Source organism: Choristoneura fumiferana, chromosome 9 (assembly GCF_025370935.1).
Source record: "Choristoneura fumiferana chromosome 9, NRCan_CFum_1, whole genome shotgun sequence".
Classification (NCBI taxonomy): domain Eukaryota; kingdom Metazoa; phylum Arthropoda; class Insecta; order Lepidoptera; family Tortricidae; genus Choristoneura; species Choristoneura fumiferana.
Genome location: NC_133480.1, coordinates 17,132,230 through 17,149,705, shown reverse-complemented (window position 1 = coordinate 17,149,705; position 17,476 = coordinate 17,132,230). Strand labels below are relative to the sequence as shown.

The following is a 17,476-nucleotide window of genomic DNA, read 5'->3' as shown; positions in this document are numbered from 1 at the left end:
CCTTAATCGGCGAAATAAATTTATAGACAAAGTTTGGCTACAACTCAGTCGGCAGCGGACGACAGCTGAGTGAGTTGTGGCCCAACTGTTGCAGCTAGTTCTGTTGATGCTCAGTAGGCGCTGCGAAACAAAGCGCGAGATGTGTCAGCGGGTCGCCCCCCCCCCCCCCAGGTGGCGGGCGGACGGTTTACTTTCAGCGGACTCCCGCGGCTCGTTCAGTTATTTAGCGACCCGGTTTCTTGAATGACGAGCACAGCGCGACTGCATTCAGCGCGCCTCATTGTGGAAATACTAAATGACATACATTTTGCAGGAAAAGCAAACTTCAATCCCGAGCTCGTCATCGTTCAGGCGAGCGGCCGAAGGAGGTATTTTATTTCGCGTTCCGGCCGAATCATTCCGGACTCATCAATCACTAGGTAGGTAATTCTATAATAGAAATCTGGGGCGTCAAAACACCCTATCCGTCGGTCGGTAATTATCGCGTCCCCGTCGCGACTGGCAGCCGGAGAGGCGGTCGGCCGCACCCGGGATGGTTCAATAAAACAAAGTGTCGAATGTAAAACTTTATATTTAGTATATAACAAATCCCCCCCAACGGTCCACCCCCGCGCATCGTCACATGAACACGTCGTGCTGCGGCGCCGGCGCCTCCTCGAACGTGACCACCTTGTCCTTGGGGCCCCCCGCCCCCCCGCCCCCCCGCCCCGCCCCCGCGCCCCCGCGCCCCCCGCCGCCCGCACGCCCAGCTCGCACAGCTCGCCGCCCACCGCGCTCAGGTTGAACTCGCTCAGCGAGCGCGGCACGAAGTACTCGACGCAGGCGCCGCCCGCGCCCGCCGAGCGCCGCCCCGCCCCCCGCGCCAGCGCCCCGCCCCGCCCCCGCCCCCGCCCGCCCGCGCGCCGCCGCGGCAGCGACCCGAAGCGCGCCGGCAGCGCCTCCACGCGGAACGACACCTGCGGCCGGCGCTCGGGTGCGGGGCGGGCGCGGGGCGGGGCGGGCGCGGGGCGGGCGCGGGCGCGGGTCAGGAGGCGGCCAGCAGCGCGGCGCAGTGCACGGCGGGCGCGCGCCCGCAGCGCAGGCCCCTCAGCGCCGCGCGCAGCTCGTCCCGCAGCAGCTCGAAGGCGGCGGCCACGACGGCCACGCCCACCAGGATGTAGGCGCAGCAGGCGGCCACGGCGGCGTCCCTCGCGCGCGCGGCGCCCGCCTCCCCGCGCGCCGCCGCCGCCCCCGCGCGCCTCCCGGGCCGCAGCGCGCCGAACCCGATGGTGGCCAGGCTCGAGAACGAGAAGTACGCGCCGTCCAGCAGCGACCAGCGCTCCGTGCGCGCGAACAGCGCCGCGCCCAGCGCCACGTACAGCGCCAGCAGCGCCAGGCTGAGCGCGGCCGGCACGCGCCGGGCGGGGCACGCGCGCGCCGCGCCCAGCGGCCGCAGCTCCAGCGCCGCCTGGAAGGGCGTCCGCTTGGGGGCGGCGGCGCGGGGCGGGGGCGGGCGGCGGCGGCGCCAGGCGCGCCCACAAGCGGCGCGCGCCGCGGGCCAGCGCCGCGCCCAGCGTGGCCAGGTACAGCAGCACGAGCGGGATGCCGAGGCCCGCGTACAGCACGGCGGCCGCGCGCCCCGCCGCCGACGCCGGCGCCACGTCCCCGTGTCCTGCGCACGCGCATCGTCTCACTTACGACTCACAAATTTTATAGCTCTGTGATAGTCGAGCTCCACGGCGGCACCTGTGTGCTGAGTTACTTTGCGAGAACAAATTCGGAATACGGAAATTTGCTTAAAAAACTAGTGACACCGACACGAACTGGCTCGAAAAAATTGTAATAGGCGAGTTAGTTCTCCTGCGTTTCATGATTCCCAGATAGTATGAGTCCCAGCTTCTAAAGCTGTGAAGCGGTTCCGTCGTCATGTCTTCTACGCTATCAATATAGACGGACATATTGACGAACTGAAATTGATGTCCTCGCTATTTAAAGACTATGTTGGTTCCTTAACACGCTTGTCGCTTTTGTTAGCATAAAAGATATGGTGGTCAAAACGTTTCACCGCCAGTACCCGTCAACAAATTACGGTATTAGTTATCTTAACTAAAGGTCAGAATACAGATTCCAATAGGAGACATGTCAGATGCTGATAAACCAGCATGCCAGTTGCTTACATTCTGTGTAACAATACACATACCTACCTGTAGGTAGTCGACAAGCACGCATAACTCCCTTCCAACTCTCCCATGAGGGCAAAAAGCACAAGAGCTAAAATCCCTGGTATGCTTTATGGTGGACGCGAGCTACAGGCAGAATTTCGATACGTAGCTTGCTAGCTAGCCAGTTAGCTCGTTTAGTTTTTTTGAGTAGCGCCTACTTTTAAGCCTTACATTATTTAATTGTCATTTTGCAACGCATCCACTCGAGCAACCTGAGCTTTGCGCGTCGCCCTAACCCTTCTGCGTAACTGGGAGTTAAGTTTTTTCACCGCGAGCAGAGCCAAAATTTGCACTTTCAAAGGACCATCAGTCCGAGCATCTCGTTTAGCGCGCGAGGACGAGAGTATTGGTTCGCTTTGTCTGAGACTATTTCAAGTCGAGGCAGTTCAAGTGGATACGTAGCAATGAGTTCGGTCGCCGCGTACGGTGGGCTCACCGATAGTGGTGATGAGCGTGAGCGCGTACAGGAAGCTGGTGGAGAACGTCCAGTGGAAGCCGTCGTCGAGCGCGGGGGCGGGGCCGGGGGGGCGCCCCGCCCCCGCGCGCAGCCCGGCCGCCAGCCCGCGCTGGAAGTCCAGCAGCTCTTGCGCCGCCAGCCGCGTCCAGTTGTCCTTGTACAGGATGTTGAGGTCCTCCGTCAGCGCCCAGAGGCGCTCCACGGCGCGCGCGCGCAGCCGCCCCGCGCCCGCGCCCCGCCCCCGCCCCCGCCCCCGCCCCCCGCCGCCCCCGCCTCCGCCTGCTGCGCGCCGCCGCCCTCGAGCGCCAGGAACAGGAAGCCGCCCAGCAGGTTGTAGCCCAGCACCAGCGCGCACGCGGCCAGGCAGGCCCGCGGCGAGGCGCCCCCCCTCCCCCTCCCCCTCCGGCTCCCCCTCCGGCGCCCGCGCAGCCGCCGCAGCAGCGCGCCGGCATCTCACCGCCACCGCATGGCGCCGCCACTCCTGGCGCCGCGTCCCGCGCCTCGTCCCTCCTGCGACACACAGCGCACCGTCACACGATGACCCGATCGAATAGAACGAAACGATGGGACGAAATTAAAGTTTTATTTCCCTTAAACACAGTATTAACATATATTATTATGTTATGATATGTATTGTATTGTATATTATAACGATACTTAACATTAAGTACATAGTCTTGAACTGTGAAAGCAGCGTTTTACATCTAAAAACAGCTGGTCTACGAGTCTGAGTAGTAACTGGTCTAAATAGCAACTGGTTCTACGTAAACTGTTTTTTGTTGAAAACTTGAAAAAAATGGGTTTAGTCAAGTTAAAGTTGCGTCAAGGTTCAAAGCGCCTCAGCCACGCGGAATAGGACTGTAAATAAGTAGTTACTTAGACCAGCTGCTTTTGAGACGAAATAATACTGACCCCTTCTCGGTTTTAGAACGATCTCTTCCAGGTAACCCATTACAATGGAAAGAAAGTAATTAATATAATTATGTGATTGTAGGTAATTAGATACTGGGTAGACAATACAAAAGTGCGAAAATCTAATCATCATCAGCATCATCATGTCAGCCGAAAGACGTCCACTGCTGGACATAGGCCTTCCCCAAGGCTCTCCACTCAGACCGGTCTTGTGCTTTCCGCATCCACCGCGACCCCGCGATCTCAACCAGGTCGTCGCTCCATCTTGTTGGAGGCCTAAATAGTAAATTCTAATAAACAAAGTAAACTGCGTAACCGCTTCGACTCGGCTCGAACCGTTTCTCGACTTCTTGAGCCTGATTTTCTACATACTTGTAATTATATTAAATGATATTATAACGGATAACTCACGTCTTAAACCGAGTTTAGCTCGACATGTTTCGCACGTGCGTGTTGCGGCGGCCGCCGAGTCGCGTGCTCCTGAGAGGAAGGGCTACGAAATAGCCCGAAACATGTCGAGCTAAACTCGTTTTAAGACGTGAGTTATCCGTTACAATATCATTTAATATGAGTGAGTCTCACGGTAGTTTCATGTTCAAAATACTCGTTTTTATTAATTACATTCAGAGAGCCGAGTTCTTTCTGCCAAAGCACACACTCACGGCGGCCGGCGGCCGGCAGCGATCAAAGCGAACAAACACGGCGCGATCGCCGACCCCCGTAATTGCGGTGTAAACTGAACTTGCCGCTTCATTATAAATGTTGAAAAGTTTTCTTTGACCGCGCGGCGGAAGCCCGCAGCCGCTGCAGCCGAGACAAAGTAATCATCCCCCGAACTCCGCAGGAAATGCTAAAACATAATTCCCATTTTTGGCTTCATATGTGTAGAGTTCGGAGCCTGCGAACCCCGCCGCGCGCTTGCTCTTGTGTAAACGTACCCTTATATAAGCATAAATCTACAGTTGATTGCCTTTCGACCCAACTGAGAATCATACGAGTATTTAACACTATTAAGACACATTTCGACTGGTAATCATTTTGAGAATTCATTATAATCTTCAAAATATTTCAATTTCCTTTCACTCAAAAATAGGCGTCTTTATTCGATATTCTTTTTCAAAATCTTAAAAAATGAAATTAGGTGCCCAGCCTAGATCTCTTACAAAGTATAAGTTTTAGTATTCCATGCCCCTCTTCGCGTCCTCGTAGATTGTTCCATGTCAGTTTTGCTCGTACCACTCGTACTAACTACACTGAACACACTTTTCTCAGACGAGTCCCATTTGCGAGTTCGCTTGTTACTCTCAAGAAATTAATTTAGTCAGGCAACATTTTGTATAGTGTTTTTATCAATATTTTATCTTTCACCAAACGGCCTACGTCCAGCAGTGGACGAACATAGGCTGATGATGATGATGAAACCTAGTTTTGTTGATTTTTAATTTATTTAAGTAGGTACTCACATTAGTTTTAAATTACTTTTAGTACCTATCAATATTTATGAACCTCGAGATTTTTATATATTTTTTTGGTTTACCTGTATACTCATTAATGTATGACTGTATGTGTTCTTAAAATAAATAAATTTCTTGAGAAAAATAACAGTGAGTGTCCAAAAGGAAAAAAAAACTTATAAATTTCATTCTCTGTGATTTAAGAATACCTGCTCAATAACATTAATTGACAGTTAGTTTATCTCAACAAAAGTTTCACTATAATTACAAAAATTATAATAATGGAATTATGGACCTTAAAATATGTACACGTCTGATATTTAAATCAATGAGATGAAATATTAGGTGGGTACTTAGGGAGTTACAGTGACAAATTAAAACGTTTGTTGTGGTTTGTTATTTAGTCCAACATCTGGTAGTATGATGTACGGTTGTGTTGCTCTGAAGATGAGCTCTGGTTGAGTTCAAAACGCGTCAGTGTATCGTGGTAATGGTCATAGATGGGTTTGTGTGATTTTTGTGTGTTCTCTTACAGTGTGGAGGTAGAGGAACTGCATGAACACGCATATCTGTCATAAACTTAGCTTATAAGGTCGCGGGTGAGCAAAGAAATTATTTTAGTTCATTGATATGGACCTCCGCAAAGAATTTCCTGATTCAATAAATTATTTAAATCAATGAGGTTGCTCTCACACCAAGAATTATAGTAGTCTAAACCGGTGGCTGGAAATATTCGAAAAAATTCAGTAAATATATCAAACTTTCAAGGAAAACTATAACGGTTAAGTTTGCTTTAGAAATATTAGTAGTTTAAGAGTAAATAGCAGCCTAAGGTATAAAATATACCTAAACTTGGAATATTCCGTACAAAATACGAAATCCTTAGAAAAATATTACTTCATTTTTACGTAATGGCTACGGAACCCTATTTCGGGCGTGTCCGACATACTCTTGGCCGGTTTTTAATAGACCTTTTTGATTCACGACCACGACTTTGACGCAGTACTTTGGAGGCGCAGCGCCGCGCCGCTTAAACATCGATCAATGAATGAGAAATAGAAACATTTGTTTAACCATTTTATCTGCCATGGTAGCGGTCGTGATTAAGCCACTTTTACAATGGATTAAGTCTAGAATATAAAATCTATCTTTAATATTACCTAAGTGCTAATCATATGATTTCACCGTAACCCACAGAACCATAACCGCGACCAAAAATACTGACAAACATTCAGTGCCTGCCCCAGCCCCCTGTTCCACCTATCCCTACCGCTATATCCCCCCTGATAGAGATACGTGGAACATTGTTCCTTTCTTCGCTACCGGTAGGGATAGATGTAGAGTTGTGAATAGCGCTCATATTCGAGGCTTAAAGACTCGAACCCTTAAGACTCCAGAGTCTTAAAGACTCGACTATATTTGACAATTAAATAGGTTTATTTTATGTGTATGGATGCAAGATACCGTCTTTGCAGTCGTTAAGCCTCGAGAGTCTTTAGCGTTGGAGTCTTGAAGCCTCGAAATTAGCATTTTTCACAACACTAGATAGATGGAAATAATATGTCCACTTATCCCTCCCAGCCCTCACCGGTAGGGACATGTGGATTTTTTTCTAACCATCCATACTAGCTAATAGCTGACCGTGTGGTAGGGACTTGTGGACTTAACCATTGTTTTGCTGAAAAGGTGGCCCCAACCTTGTCCTATTGTAACCAATAAAAAGGTGGCCCCAACCTTGTCCTCTTGTAACCAATAAAAACCAACCTTGTCCTATTGCAATGAAAAGGTGGCCCCAACCTTGTCCTATTGTAACCTTGTCCTATTGTAACCAATAACCTTGTTTGTAACCAATAAACTTTTTTCATTTTTATTTTATAATTTGATGAATGATCTAACACTCAATTCTTATAGTTTCTATGTCATTCATCACATCAGTGATGACCTAAGCATGTAAAAACTTCGATTGATACGGTATAACCTGCTGCACGAGCCAAGGATGGGCGCTGCTGGATGAGGTGGGGGGGGGGGGATAGTGCGTTGCCTCTCGCGCAGCTCCACGACCGACTGCTCTATAAATGGTTTTTGATGACACGTGATGCAGTGCAATACTGCCTCACCGAAATGCAATTTCGACGATATGCGATATGCAATTGAATTGTCTTTTAACCATTTATAATTTTCGATTGTGTGTTGGCAGTTTGAACTTTAGGGCCTTTTAAACTATAGGAGTGTCCAATTGAATCTAAATCCAATCGAACGTTTAGCCAAAAAGAGAAACATACCTACACGTACACTCACAAACTTCAAATCAGGTCTTTCGAGTATGATGACCAAGAATTTCATCATCACCATCCCAGCCAATTTAAGTATGTCCCACTGCTGGGCACAGACCTGCTCTCAGAATGAGAGGGCTTGGGCCGTAGTTCCCACGCAGGCCCAGTGTGGATTGGGAACTTCACACACACACACCATTGAATTGCTTCGCAGGTTTGTGCAGGTTTCCTAACGATGTTTTTTACACTTGCAAGCTTGCTTAGATGTTTGCTTGCATGCTTGCTTGCATGAGTGCTACATGCTTGTTTGCGTGCATGCTTGCTTGCACTATTTATTACATAAATACATGCTTGCTTACATGCTCACTTGCATGCTTGTTTAATTGATTGCTTCTTTGAAATGTTTATGATTTACGCAAGCGAAGCCACGGGTAAAAGCTAAAAGCATAAAACTGTGGTCAGACGGAGCATGTAAGAGTATTGCAGTTGTGTTGTGAGCGTGTCTTTACATAAAGAATCATTGCCATAAGCATGTTACGCTGTTTATGTCTGTAAATATTTAACAATATAATTTTGTCGGAGTGGAGCCAGACGTCGGGAATGCGTAATGCGTGTCTGACTTGCCGCCGCGCACCGACAGCACGGGACTGGGCCGAGGTTTCTAACCGGTACCAACATTACCGGTATTTTAAACAAAGAAAGAAGAAATAAAACATTTGCTCACAACACAAGACACAACAATATTTACGATATTATTACATTATTACGATAGTATGTACCTAGTTATATCATACTAGGTATGTATGTGTCATTTTGGTTGTGAATCGGACACTGGCTCAGCATAATGCTGCGGCGTTAAAAACGCAGCAGCACCGCCGGCGCCGGTGACCCTCTGACCGCTATAAAATATATATTTAGTTTCTCTAGTTTTTTAGGCTACTGCTTATTTACATGCAAACGTTGCAAGTAATAAAACATAACCTAACCAACAAAAAGTTGGAAGACCCCAGACTTTGTCACTTCAAAGTTCAATATTTAAAAACAGCTAAACTGATTTTGATGAATCATGTATAAGTACCATCGCTAGAAAACCAGATTTCAAATAAAAAAACCGCATTTCAATTGGTCCACCCGTTTAAGAGCTACGGTGTCTCAGATAGACACACACAGACACACATAGCGGTCAAACTTATAACACCCCTCTTTTTGCGTCGGCGGTTAATAAAAGCTTGTAAAAAGGTTGAATACGTCTACGCTAGATTATTTACTTGACGCATAAACACGTATTTCAGCAGAGTTATATTCAAAATCCGGGTATTACTACACTTCATGTCTAATTCGCGACAGCAGCTTTCTCACATTACGCATTATTTCGCAAACCGACTTATGTTTAATTCATGCGGCGAAACAAATACGCGCCGGCCGCGCTCGGGGCGCTGCGTGCTCCGTACACGCGTTATTTGTGCCGGCTGTCAGTCTGTCAGCTACGCCGTAGCCTCGTAGCACCTCGCGGCATCGTAGCAGCAGCTGCTACGGGCCGCTACGCGCGGCATTAGCATACCGGGCACTTTGTCCCGCGAAGCGACGCGGGAGTGCCAATTTATGAAGCCAGCAGCGAACAAAATGAGGTCGCTCGCCGCTTGTTTATTTCCTTAATGTGTACTTACTGTTTTCACGATTATTTACTGTTATGTGACATCGATTGCCTCAGTGCCAGCGAGCCGAGGGGCTTGATTAGACCGTTAAAGTGATTGCGTCACGCCCCGATGGTTAGTTTACAAGCTCTGCCCGCCGCGACGGCGAGGGCTGATACCTCTAACAAGAGAATTTGTACGAAACGCTCAGAGTGCAAGCTGACGCGCATGACTTCTTCGATTTTTTTAGTATGCTCTGACAGCGCGAGATTTACTTAAAACCTAACCCGTGTGCCTCATCTGACTTTACACCCACAGATTAGCATTCGAGCTTCGTGTCATGCCGTTCCGGTTCCGGTCTCACCAATAATATTTAATAGGAGAGTGAGGGAGACGTTTGGTTATATTTGTCAGTAATTCGTTTGCTCAAACAAATCTAAGTGTAAACACCCCGTCCCACCTTTTTCGTTTTTATCAAAAAAAATGAGAAATAAGTGAACGAGTGCTCGTTCGTCGCCGCTCGCCGTGAACTCACTTTGACCCGTTATAGGGCTGATAAGCTTCTGTTAATTTACGTTTGTTTGTTCTTATTGGTCACTTAAGAAATGCTTCGCTCTGGCAAAGCAAATAAATAGAATAAAAACATAAATTTGAAATATGAGTAAATATTTTTTTATTAATAAATAAGGGTTTCATAATGGAGTCGTACTATCAACTGTAATAGATCAACAAGAGAAAGAGTAAATGAAATCGATAGAAATTTTTGTAAAATTATTTTACTGCTAAAACAAGACTACATTTTTTTATTAAATTTGCCTTTGTCGAATAAATAAAAGTGATGTTTTCAAAATACATAATACGGGAAAGATTATTTTTGAAATCGCTAGCAAATGTCAAAATATATCAAGAGCTTTTAAGTTTAAATTGTCCAACAGACTGTGCGATTGATTTTTAAGCTTTGAAAAAGGAAGAGAGGTCAGAGGCCGTATTGCCTAACGTTTCTGACGCACGCGATCGCAATCAAATGACAGGTTTCCCACAAAAACTGTCATTTGATCGCGATTGCAAGCGTCAGAAACGTTAGGAAACACGACCTCGGGTTGTGCGACACCCGTGTTTATTTTAGATATGTAATAGCTAGATGCTTACTTATTACTGGGGAATTATTTTCCTGGTTATAATGTCGATACTATTATTGTTTCATTAAAAGTTCTTGCAGGAAATAAAAAAATAGCTCTAAAAATTTATTATTATAAATCAAATATCGTTCGTTTTGCTTGCTGCGCGTGTGGTTGGCCGTGTCAGTTGTCAATGTGAATGCCATGTCAAATATAACGCCCTTGTGTTGGTAACGCTGAGCTAAGCATAAAATGGTCGCGTTCACAATTAAACACGGTCCGTTCGCACGTGCAGCGTGCAATGACTTCCTCACGGTCCCACCGGAAGACCAGCGCTGGCGCTCGAGCCGGCATTATGCTGAGGTGGGTCCGTTTCGTGATAGATGCTTGCTTACATTGTTAACTCGTATGCCTGTCGTTTACGTAACTGTCACGAATAAATGTTTTTTTTCTTTCTTTCCTTCCTAATATATTTATCTTGTCGTTATTTTAACTTAGCTGCCTATAATCCAAATCAATCATCAAGAACTATCGACTACGAAAAATGTGCGAGAAACATCTTAGAGAAAAATTCCATCGCGTCGCTGTCACTTCACGTTCGAACTTTTGCGTAAAATTGCCAGCAGACACATATTTACTCGTAATGACAGAGTATTAAAGTACCTAGTTTAAAGATATCTTTGACTTCGCCAGAACAATTCGTTAAATAACAGTTTCACATGTCAAGGCTTTCCGCAACATCGCGAGTTGAACCTCTCTCTACTCCATTTTAAATCAACCTGAATAATGAGCAGAGACACTTTCACTCTCCTGATAGCCACGTTAAAAATTACATTACAAAGTTTAAAATAGACTTTAAATAAAAAACAAAGCTCGAGATCAGTCGAACGCCGACGTCCGGAGACGGACGCGAAGAATCCATCTTGGAGTTCCGGATGGAAATTACCCGAGTTCCGCGCCGACTACAAAACAAATGTCATGCGGCTTGAGCCGAGTTTAGAGTTTAGACTTGCAAGAAACAACGCCTGTTGGGTTTCGTTGTTGGTATTACCCTAAATAATATAGAATTAATTTGTAGGCACTTGAAATCATCCCTATCTCCCTTCCTTTTACTTGTCTTCTCTGTCACATAACCGTGTGATATCTACGCAACAGCAGCGCCTCTAGCGGCCGTAAAAGACGGCTGTCTTCAATTTGCAATGATTTCGATACGAGCTGCTGTGCGCGTACTCTCATGAAAAAAAAATTCATTTAAATCTCTGAAAACCCGTGTAATATCTACAAAATATAGCCATAAATCCTTCATAAACTGTCTGTGTGTGTGAAATAAAAAGCGCTTTTGGACATTGGTGCGGTGATCGAGCTTTTGCAAGTGGCTCCAGTGCAAGCACGAGGGCAAGGACTTCCTGTAAGTGTGCATGGTTTTCCTTATACTCCTTATACTCCTTCAGGACAGCTGCTTTTCATCGTCCTGGTCAAGCTCCAAAAACAGCTGCCCCTTTCCTTAAGCATTAAGTGGCTACAATTGATAATAGGTTGTCTTCCTCTGAACCCTTATAGTATATACAGTACACTCCCCAAATCCAACAAGCATTAGGTGACTGAAAAGCACAAGGAAAGTGCACCGCAAAATATTTCCCTTTTCCCACTTTGGTGTGATATTTGTTTCTTAATTTGAATACAAAAATAAAAAATAAGATTCAACACACCAACGCCAACAAAAATAAAAAAAACCGCCTGAAAAAAAAGACAACTAAAAAGTAAATAATAATTATGCACTACCTAGCTGTTGCCCGCGAGCGCGACTTCATCTGCGAAGAATTCGTTTATCCCTATCCCGCGGGGACTATGCTGATTTCCCGCAAAATTAAGTAGCCTAAGTTAATTTAGCATAAGTACCTAGTACTTACTTAATATTTTTTTTATCTAAGCGTCGTCGGTATGAGAGGACCGCTAAGGTTAATACTTTAAAAATACTACATATATTATGTACTTTAGTTTTCGGTTAACCTTAGCAGTCCCCCGACACCGACGACGCTTAGATAAAAAAAAATTTGCTGAAATTAGACCAGCTCATTAATAATAGACCCCATACTGTTGTACCTAATTATTTCCATGCATTCCAGAACATGGAGGAGAAACCCTACCATAAGACTTACCTACCACAAGGTCGCGGGTGAGCAAATAAATTATTTTGGTTCATTATTCGATTATGTCAAACTTTACAATTTTAGTAATCGAATTGGCTTGTTTGTTACGGACGTGTAGTTTGGATGACAGTGCAAGAACAGTAACAAAATGTAGTCAGGAAAAAAAACTTGTGTAAGCTACGTGTGTAAGAGATATTGCTAACCTTCCTTGAATAGAATCTCCTGTAATTTAAAATCACGATAAAGGCAACTAAATTGAAATAGCTCCGATGAAAAGCGATCTATTCTCGTGGCAACTGCTCACACATCGACAGCGTGATGGATCGCCGCCGGACCCGGCTCGGCTCCGCCGGCTCTAATGGAGTCCGACTCTATCACGTCCTGTCGGAGCCGGCCCTCTTTACAGAATCGCGTTTTAACTTCAATTGACATGAATAGGCGAGTTTTATTCCTCACCCACTTAGAGCGATTTCCGATCCGATCCGAATCCGATCCAAATCCGTGAAAATATGGTCCGAAGCAGCCGTAGAACTATTCGTAGTTTACAAACAAGATCCGATTTCACCATACAAATAGTTTTATGAGTACTCCGGTCCGTATTGTCACGGATTCGGATCGTTTTAGTTTATAATGTTCTTACTGAAACTAAGAGCGCTGGTGTTTTCCAAACCAATTGACGATCGCAAAAATAATTGTAACAAAGATGGGTGACACTATTTACCGGCACGGATAATACCGACATGACAATACCGACCCGATATTTCGTGTATACGCCCATACAGCAAGTGCAGGAGGTTGCAGGTGGTAGGACCTTGTGCAAGGTCCGCCCGGATTGCTACCACCATCTTGCTTGCTAATCCTGCCGTGAAGCAGCAGTGCTTGCATTGTTGTGTTTTGGCGTGGAGAGTAAGACAGCCGGTGAAATTACTGGTACGCGAGATATCCCATCTTAGGCCTCTAGGTTGGCAACGCGTCTGCAATACCCCTGGTGTTGCAGATGTTTATGGGCGGTGGTGATCTTTTAACATCAAGAGACCCATTTGCTCGTTTGCCATCCAGTCGAATAAAAAAAAATACAAACTGGTGTCAAACTGACAAGAATTTCTATGGGCATGTACACAAAATAGCATGTCGGTATTTCCATGTCGGTATTGTACGGCCGGGAAATAGTGTCGCCCACAAAGATCAGAACCGACTCCAAATTTACTGAAATACATATTTGACTAGGGCCAATCCTGCTGGCTCGTGCTGAGACACCAACTTCAAACATAGGTAAAGCTTTGACTATAGGGCCAATCCTGCTGGCTCGTGCTGAGGCACCAACTTCAAACATAGGTAAAGCTTTGACTAGGGCCAATCCTGCTGGCTCGTGCTGAGGCACCAACTTCAAACATAGGTAAAGCTTTGAATAGGGCCAATCCTGCTGGCTCGTGCTGAGGCACCAACTTCAAACATAGGTAAAGCTTTGACTAGGGCCAATCCTGCTGGCTCGTGCTGAGGCACCAACTTCAAGCAAATGAATAGAAAACCTACATAGATGTTTAGTTATGTTGGAGTCGGGGGGTTGGGGTAATTTATGGGTCCTATGTTTTTTCGCTTTTTGGTGTAACTAATCTAGGTTACTATAGTTGTTTAATGCCAAAAGCTCGCCACTTTTTATAAAATAACTATTGCTCTTCCCGATGCAGAGAAGTTAATTATGGATCTAATCCTCCAGGTGCTTCACCATCAGTACCTGCACTTCACCATCCATTACGATGATAATAAATTGCTTAGTAACTGTGTTTAGGTTGGTAATAAAATCTCAACCCGTGAAATACTTATTATTGTGTAGTTTCGGGAATCAAGTTTTTTTCAATTTTTATTTTCATATTAAAAAAAATAGAAAAAATTTTTGGTGACAATGGGACTCAATTGAAAGTATAATAACCTTTTCAAATCGATTTATAAATAACTGAGTACTGACGTAACAAACTTAAAAAAACCGAATTGATAATCTCTCCCTTTTTTGAAGTCAGTTAAAAATAGACACAATATACCGCCGATTAAAAATATATTATATACCTCGGTGAGTTTCTTGCCGAATTTTTTTTAACAGAGGTTTTCCGAACTTTATATTTTCACTTCGACTTTGATTATTTTTAAGAATTTTTAGCAACGACTAAACTCGGTAAATAAGAGGCTCGCTAGACTTACACGCGAGCGCGCGCCGGGCTCCGGGCGGCCGGCGACCGCTCGCAGACTTTTGGATTTTAATTCGTTCCGTAAAACTCCTCAAACTGCACTCAACACTGTACGACGCACTCTCAGATCACCAGCCCGTCGATCCGAACAAGAAAACACAGCACAGGGAACTTGGTTCTTCTCGCGCGTGTGTAGCGAGCGTGAAAGTTGTCGCGTCGAGCGACGTGCGGCGCAGCGCGGCCGCGGGCTGTCGGCGCCGCCGCGGACTGCCGCCGCGCCGCCGCCGCCGCCGAGCCGCGCGCGCCGCCGCCGCCGCCGCCGCCGCCGCCGCCGCCGAGCCGCGTCCGCGCCGCCCCGCCGCCGAGCCGCGTCCGCGCCGCGCCCGCCGCCGCCGCGCCTGCGCCAAGCCGCGCTCTCGCCGCGCCGAGCCGGCGACCATCCACCGAGCGATATTCGCTGCACTTAGTGACCTATTCGCTTGAATATTTTTGTGTGCGAAAGAGATGCACGTCATTTCTAGCGAACGACGGAGATGTCAATTAGCGCAACGGCAAGTGCCACCATAACCCCCGCTTGTTCGCTTGGATTACTTGAATCTTTAACAAGCTTTCATTTAACTTGGAAAATTATCAGACCTCATGAAAAGGACTCTGCATTCACATCTACGTATTAAATTCTGATTTTGTCTGGTTTACAGTTTCGGGGCCGTAAGAAATTAAGTGAGTGCTCTTTAATGCTGCGCCATGCAATATTTACACGGTGTGATGGCGGCCACGAGCGTTCGCGCTAATCTCGCAGCTACAAGACGGGGCGCGCGGTGTTACACGGTGTAACGGCGGCCACGAGCGTTCGCGCTAACCTCGCAGCTACAATACAGGGCGCGCGGCGCGTTACACGGTCTGACGCCGACCGCGAGCGTTCGCGCTAACCTCCGGGCAACAAGACGGGCTCGCGGTGTGACACGGTGTGACGCCGGCCGCGGGCTCCCGCGCTAACCTCGCATCTATAATACGGGCGCGCGGCGCGTTACATGGTCTGTCGCCGGCCGTGAGCGTTCGCGCTAACCTCGCAGCTAAAGACGGGGCACGCGGTGCTACACGGTGTGACGTCGGCCGCGGGCTCCCACGCTAACCTCGCGACTGTAACAGCTATCTCGCGGGCCCCATTCAAGCCGCGATCTGGCGAGATCGCCCCAACACGAAATAACGTTATTCAATTCATCAGAAAGTCCTACCTAGTACGATGAGTAATCTCCTCTTTACTCGTACCATCCATTACCCGGGATCCGACCCGTGTTCGATGCTCTCCATGCAGTAGCAGACTATTCGGCAACGACTTTTCGATATAGAATTTTTAGCCTCAGAACAAATTATGAATACCTATTATTGAACTATGTAAGCCTTACTAATATTATAAATGTGAGAGTAACTCATTTGTCTGTCTGCTTTTATGTCTGTCTGTTACCTCTTCACATTCAAACCACTAAACCGATTTAAATTAAACATACGGAAAGTTTGAGGCCCTGGGAAGGACATGATTTGTGCCCGGGGGTACCACTGGGGGCACGCGACGCGATAAACAAATTCTTCGTGGATGAAGTCGCGGTCTACAGGTATTTGGTATTGAGATAGTTTTAAGAGTCTGGGAAGGACAAGATAGTTTTTATCCCGGGAAAATATTAAGTTCCCGCGCAGCTGCGATAAACAAATTCTTCAGTCGCAGTCACGAGCAACCTAATTAAAAATAAATCAGCAAAGTATTATTTATTACGGCTTGTGACTCATATTTTCGGAGTTTGTTTTACTTTAATTTATTATCACTATTTGGTTTCTCTAAATTCTAGTTTTAAGGTTAAGCAGAGCTGTCAGTCAAATCAAAGTGTCTCATTGAGTGACAGTGATATGACTGACATTGACATTCGGCGTGGGCCACGGATGGGATATGACATTCGGCGTGGGCCACGGATGGGATATGACATTCGGCGTGGGCCACGGATGGGATATGACATTCGGCGTGGGCCACGGATGGGATATGACATGGCAATCGATAGATTGTCCGTGTCATATCGACGTCGGTGGTCTATGCCAATGCAAATTGTAAGTGGTTAGTGTTTTTAATGTTTTGTTATTTTAGTTCCATTGTGTGTTTTGTTTTTGTTTATTTATTTTTTTATTTGTAAGTAATTAGTTTTGTATTTTGATTTTATTGCTTTTTGTTTGTTATTTTTTAGGAAATTTTGTCGCCTTCCGTGAAGTCGCCAAGCGGTCACAGCGGAAGACCAGCGTTGGCCTACACGGCCAACACTATGCTGAGCTGGGACCGCTTTGCGATTTCGCATTATTGTAGTTTTTTTTCTTTTTCCTTTAATGTATTTTTATTATGTTTTGTACGAATAGCGAATAAATATTTCTATTTCTATTTACTAAATAATCAACGATTTAAATATATCACTTTGGGACAGCCCATGTAGAAGCGCATGTTCTAGACAGAACCCCACAATTGCAAAACGTTATGAAACTTGTGAAGTGAGCGAGAATTATACGTCAGATAGATCATAAAAAAATATCAATATATCTTTATTTCATATTTATAAGTAAGTAGATTTATAGTACCTGGGGCGTCCCTTTATTCTAAAAACCGGCCAAGAGCGTGTCGGACACGCCCAAAATAGGGTTCCGTAGCCATTACGAAAAAATTAAGCAATATTTTTGGGTCTCTTTTGTTTCCCATAAAATTTAAACTCCGATTGTAGCAATCCATAACGTTATTCATCATAATTTTTGCAAGTCATATTATCTTAAGTCATAACATTAAACAGTATAAAGTGAAGTTCCGATTTTCGCAGGTCAAAATTATTGTAAGTCATAAAATTGGTTAGTTTAAACATTCGATGTCCATATAGTTATACCATTCCATAATATTAAAGGCAATAAACTAGTTTATAATAATTTTTGTAAGGTCTTTTTTCGCAGGTCATAACGATTGATAGTCACCTGATAAGTTAGTCATAACATTTAACGTCATAATGTTAAATTCAATAAAAACACTCATAATAATTATAAGAATGAATTCAATTATTTATCAGAAAAATGA

The 17,476-nt window shown here is 45.8% G+C and overlaps 1 pseudogene; it reads right to left on the bottom strand.

Moving 5' to 3' along the window:
- Window positions 1-1,010: 1,010 nt before the first annotated feature.
- Window positions 1,011-3,045, bottom strand: LOC141431405 (potassium channel subfamily K member 6-like; annotated as a pseudogene).
- Between the last annotated feature and the right edge of the window lie 14,431 nt (window positions 3,046-17,476).